This window comes from Micropterus dolomieu, linkage group LG02 (genome assembly GCF_021292245.1).
Source record: "Micropterus dolomieu isolate WLL.071019.BEF.003 ecotype Adirondacks linkage group LG02, ASM2129224v1, whole genome shotgun sequence".
NCBI classification, from domain to species: domain Eukaryota; kingdom Metazoa; phylum Chordata; class Actinopteri; order Centrarchiformes; family Centrarchidae; genus Micropterus; species Micropterus dolomieu.
The window spans coordinates 3429185-3435308 of record NC_060151.1 but is presented as its reverse complement, the minus strand read 5'-3'; the positions used below and the strand labels follow the sequence as shown (position 1 = coordinate 3435308).

At 40.4% G+C, this 6124-nt stretch overlaps 1 pseudogene; it reads left to right on the top strand.

Annotated features, from left to right (window-relative positions):
* The first annotated feature begins 2268 nt into the window (after positions 1-2268).
* Positions 2269-6124, top strand: part of LOC123966023 — a 10986-nt pseudogene continuing 7130 nt past the window's right edge.

The following is a 6124-nucleotide window of genomic DNA, read 5'->3' as shown; positions in this document are numbered from 1 at the left end:
GGGATTTGAGTGAACTAGTCTCCGACCCCAAAGCCTGATCCCCCAGTCACAAACAGGACTGTGACCAAAAAGCAGGGCCCAATCCACAGCTGATAACTACCACTGAATAAGGTGCCAGATGATCCATAATGTACTAAAAGAAAGACCATGAATAGTGTTAAAATATAGTAATAAAGTTTTATTTAACAGGGAATCAGTGCAGGATAAACATCAGAGAGACAACATGTCATCCTCTGGTGAAAGAGATAATCCAAATAATAAGGAACAGTTCGAGAGTGTTAGAGAGATCCCTGACTGGCATGCACAACAAGACAGATTGATTGGAGGATACCTTCTTTAGTTGGTCTTCAAAGCAACAATAAAGCATTTTAAGCAGTCTGTACGTCATAAAAAAGGCTCTTAGAATCGAATGGATCTTGATTGTTTGATCACAAATTGAAATGACCTGCACAGAATTTGTCTTGGAGCCATAGCAAAAGTTTTGACAAGAACAATCCAAAGTGGTTGTTCTGTGTCAGCAAAGCTCTCTTTTTTTCTTTCAGGGAGTGTCCCTCTCCTGTTCTAAACCGGAATCAAAAGTGGGGGGCATTTTGAGTATTGAGGGTGAAGGATTGATTGGTCAGCTGCTTGATGTTGGCCTCAGAGGGAAAATGAGGTTTGCTTGCAGTCAGTCACTGCATCCTTTGGCAGCAACTTGACCTCTTGTTCACGCATAACTTATTGCTTTTGGGGGGTTTTCAGCGAATGCCTGCTCATGTGAAATCATCTGACCAGATGTAAAGTTTTAACTAGAGGAGCGGCTTTTTGTTTTTGTGCAGTGAGTGGAATTCTGATGCGAGAAGTGCCCCAATGCTTGCAACCCAAAACCTTAAACTTGCCCCACAAAGGAGCAGGCTCTGACTGACACACAGCAGAGGTTTGACCAATGACAGGGTTTCCTCTTCCTGTCCACCAGATGGCACTGTGTCTACATGTTCACCCACTGGGTAAACTGGTTAACCATAGATATGGATGGGAATTTGTGAAATTACAAAACAAATAGCGCTCTGCCCTGTTGGTTGCATGAAAATGAATGCAGTTACTGACCTTATATGTGAAATAACTTGTCTGTGTATTACACTGTAATGCAATATGTGATAACACACTAGACTATATGCTTTGTCAATAGGTATCAAGGTAGGTTACATGATTAGGAACCAGAGCAGCCAATCCTCACACTAAAAACATCTTTATAAGTGAATGGGTCAAACAAACACAGCACTTTCATGCGAGACACAAGTGTTTGTGTTTCATGTAAAACCAAGTCAGTGTCAAAGTTTTAAGCAGTTTTGAGTTAAATAATGTTATGTATGACTTAAGTCACATGAGTTAAGTCACATAACTTACGTAACATTCTGATTTTAAACCTAACCTTATATATATTATAAGGTTGGGTTATAAACATGCTATTATCTTCATTCCCAAGTATGACAGCTGCATTTTGTGCTTTATAAAGTCAATAAAAAGAGTTCAGGTCATTTCAGGAACATCCTGTTGAAACACCCACAACATCCTTCTGTTTCAAACCTCTGCCTTTGTAACGTTGCTTTAATAACATAATATGGACCCAGAAAAGACCTCTACAGGTTAGTTTAGATGTGCAGGTGGGATGGTAATGCCAGAGGACCTGATGCTCATCACTGGTATATTTCTAACATCAACATTAAGTAGGCAAACTATTCAGCGTTCAGCAAGAGAAGAAAGGTGAAAAGAGAAGAGACTACATGAAATACTCACATAATTCTTCTTTCGAATGCAGGACTTTTCCTTCTAACTGAGTATTTTTACAATAAAATGTGACATCCCTGTTTATTGTACTAGTTGGATGTTTATTTTCTTAGTTTCTCCGTTTTGGTCTTTGTGGGTCTGTGTCCTGAAATTGTAGGGAAATGAAACTGGCAGCATCCTCTGCACACTTCTCTTTTTGTTTGACAGAAAAGTTATTAAAAGGGGAATTACTGTCATGACTCACCAGAGGTGAAGAAACGCAGAAACTGGAGAAATGCCGACGGACAAAGTAAGTCTTGCATTATAATGTATAGTCGATATTTTTGCCATGTTGAAGTAAAGGCTTAATTCAGTGAAGTGATTTGTGACTTCCACATTTCACTTTTTAAAATTCCAATTCCATTCTAAGTACATTATGTATACACCCGTCTTAAGAATATGTCTCAGCGTGTACTAATTCTCATTTCACTTCATTACACAATATAGACTGTGTTTTGCATTTTACTCACTACCTTAGTTTAATGAATCAGGCCAGTGTGTAAAACGTGTACACAATATGGATCTCTGTGAGGAGAGAGAGGATGATGTCCCACCTTCTAAAGGGTCTCTCTCCGACCACGGCAGCCGGACTAAAGCTAAGAGGTGAGATGGGTATTTAAAAAAAAAAACTCTTTACAGCTGTTTTCCCATTTCAGAGCTAAGATATTAAATTTGTGAAATAATGAATTGTCACCTACAGTAAAATTGTATCTCTGTTAAAGCCCAGTCCAGAAGGAGAGACCAGGCTCCCCTGGTCCCAGCTGTGTGTCTATGTCGAGCGACCACTCCATTAGGGAACCCTTAAGCTTTAGAGCTGGATATCACTCTACAGAGCAGCAGTGAGAATATATTAAATACACGATAAAGAAAACAAACAAAGACAATCAAATCAAGAAAATGAAATAACAATTCATTATGTATTTCCATCAGAGTCCAGCAGGAGAGACCAGACTCCTCTCTAACCACTTGTGTGTCATTTAAAAGTGACCGATCTATGGAGCCCCCTCTTGCCTTCAACCATCGGCACCGCTCTACTAAAGAAAGGCAAGACTTTAATCCAGATTACTTGATTTACTTTGCCATCAAATACAACCTCAGAGCATCATTTGAGGACATATTTGTTACAAGGGTGAATTCCAACATCAGGGCAATTAAAACAAAAGCAGATAGTCGAGGCAGAATGTGACAGTTGGTAGAAATATAGGCTTACACGCAGGTACTGGAAGGCAACGTACAAATAGGCAGATAGGCAGGTTTAGGTATAGAGATTCCAGATGCTTGAAGGCAGGGCATGAGCAACATTTCAACTTTGACCAACTGGCAGAGGAACAATAACTTTTGGCCAGTATCTAGTGGCTGATGCAGGGCAGGAGTGGCAGGATCTGGAGTGAAAAAGTCAGAGGGGTATGGTAGGGGTGGGGGAAAAAATCGATACAGCATAGTATCGTGATATTGCCATGGCAATACTGTATCGATACACAGACGCCAAGTATTGATATTTCTAAAATCTTTTGCTTTTTTAGTCCACTAGAAAACTTAACAGGACCATATAGAGGACTGAAAAAGTGATATGAACAAACAGAGAAATGTATCTTTTTAGATAAGCAGGTGTTGACAAAGTTTGACTTTAGGGACCTAATTGGAAGTTGGAAAAAGGTAATAAATTGCAAAATATCTCAATATATTTAAAATTGCAATAAAATTGAATCGCAACATAAATATTGTGATATTATCGTATCGTGGGGCCTCTGGTGATTCCCACCCCTAGCATCTGGTGGACTTGTAAAGAATAGCAAGGGTTTGGTTTGGGGCAACACAGCCTCTCAAATGTGTCCTACCGCAGCACAAAACATTTTAGTTTCACTATAATGTCTCTAAAACTGTGAGGTGTCTGCGTTTCTTTGGCCTATTCTTTCCTATTGGCCTGCATCCACGTCACGTTTTTCTGTGAGAAAAAAAAGGACATTCATGCATCCACCTTTTTTATTTCACTAAAAGAAACCAGACCGTCATGTGATGCGGAAGCTGTGGATCTTAATGTGAGACTGGGCTGTTTGGGGAAGTGGTAATTTGGCTGGAGGGAGAGACAGATAGACAGAATGTGACAATGTTGGACTTCCGTCATGATGATTAGAGAAAGCTTGTTCATTTGATTTGAACCAAATTGCATTCCAACACTGGTTGGGAAAATTTGAAGATTTATGTGTGTGTGTGTGTGTGTGTGTGTTAATCAATTTCTGTTATGTTTTCTACACAGAGTTCACCAGGAGGGATCTGAGGTCACCACTGGTCACTCTGACAATGAGCACAATGACACAGATCTGGCCTCCATATTCAGGGTGCGTAAATTGCCTAAATAATTAAGAAATAACAGGTTATTATTACCACCATGGGACATGCACCATATTAATGCATTTTTAATTCATGATGGATATATATTCAGTACATTTTTGTTTTAGTGACATTGGCGAGTGCATCGACTATGAAAAGTTGAACATGTTTCAAGAAAAGGCCCCCGATATAGCCAACTAACCCAAACCTTGCTAACCTTATCCCTATTGTCTTCTGTCTGAGGAGGACGATGTGGGCTGGTGCATCTCTCTTGCTCTTGCTTTTGTGTTATGGGCTGCTCAAATGGCCCACAGAGCGGTGTCTCCCGCTGTGATGACTTTTTGTCCTCCTTTGAGTGCTGATTTTCAGAATAAGTGCCTTTGTCTTTTGATGTTGTCGGCCTGGCTGACTAACTTCCTTTAGTACACTAACATGCAGTATACTGTGTAGACTTGCATAGTGAGTACATTTTGACAAGGTAGTGTTTTCTCAAATCAACTACGAATGTGGCGCACTTCCCAGGAAATGACAATTTCAACTTTTGATCGCTTCTTCTTCTTTAATGGCAAATTGTAACGGGGTGGATCATTATCACCATTATTCGACCGTGATTGTCACCCGCCAAAATATCTCACTTCAATTCAATTTGATGAAAAATTAATAAAAATGAACGTACTTCTACTTTGATGATTGCAACCGTTGCAGTTTTCTCAGCCGCCATTTTTACAAGTTTGAAAATACAGTGATGGTCCCTCCCCTTCCGATGCGTAGCTAAGATGGCGACCACTGAGGGTGAGAAGTGAGAAGTTTCCACCGTTCCACACTCAGCTTTTTATGGGTGTACCATCCGGGTACCCATAGTGCACTGCATTTTGCCATATTTGTGAATGTGAATGCGCCTATACACTGAAGATAGTAAGTATGGAAGGGTGCAAATTAAGACACACTACAGGTAATAAGACTTATTTTGTTTGAGGCCAACTGGGGCATTAACCCTGCTCCTGTATGTCCCATTTATGCCACATTCATTTTTTTGAATTTTACATATTATTCCAGCTTCTAGAGGAGAACATCATCACTTTTGTGAAGACTATGCTGAAGACATTCCAGGGAGTTCTTAGTACAGATTACCCAGAGTGCTCAGAGAGACAGAAGAAAACTGAGGAGGTGGTGGATGGTGGGGAGGAAGAACAGGGCACAAGCAGCAAACTGGCGCTTTTGAAGATCACACTCCACTTCTTGAGGAGAATCAAGCAGGAGAAGCTGGCCGACTCTCTCCAGAGCAGTGAGTTTTTGTGCAGGTTTAACATGATAGAACATGAAAATGTTTAAATTTTCATACTGCTAAAAACATGATGATGATGATAATAATGAGCACAATCTCGATTGATTGATAATCTTGGACAGTTGTTGTGGCTGTAAATGGTTGAGCAAAGTGGTTTGCACTAAAAGTAAAGAAAACAGCCACACATGCATGAATACAATCAAAACATCTATGCCCCCCACAGGTGAGAGGCATCCCAGAGTTACTGCATGTTGTATTCATTCACTCCAGTGACTGTGAAAGTAATTTGTTGTTTTTCTGTGTAGGAACTCTTGCTGCAATGTGCCAAAATAAGCTCAAAAGTAATCTGAAGGGGAGGTTCCAGTGCGTTTTTGAGGGAATTGCTAAAGCAGGAAACCCCACACTTCTGAATGAGATCTACACAGAGCTCTACATCACAGAAGGAGGGAGTAGAGCGTTCAGTGACGAACATGAGATCAGACAGATTGAAACATCATCCATGAAGCAATCAAGACCAGACACTATGATCAAATGTGAAGACATCTTCCAACCATTACCTGGCAGAGCTCATCAGCCAATCAGAACGGTGCTGACAAAGGGAGTTGCTGGCATAGGGAAAACAGTCTTAACACACAAGTTCACTCTGGACTGGGCTGAAGACAAAGCCAACCACAACATTCAGTTCACATTTCCATTCACTTT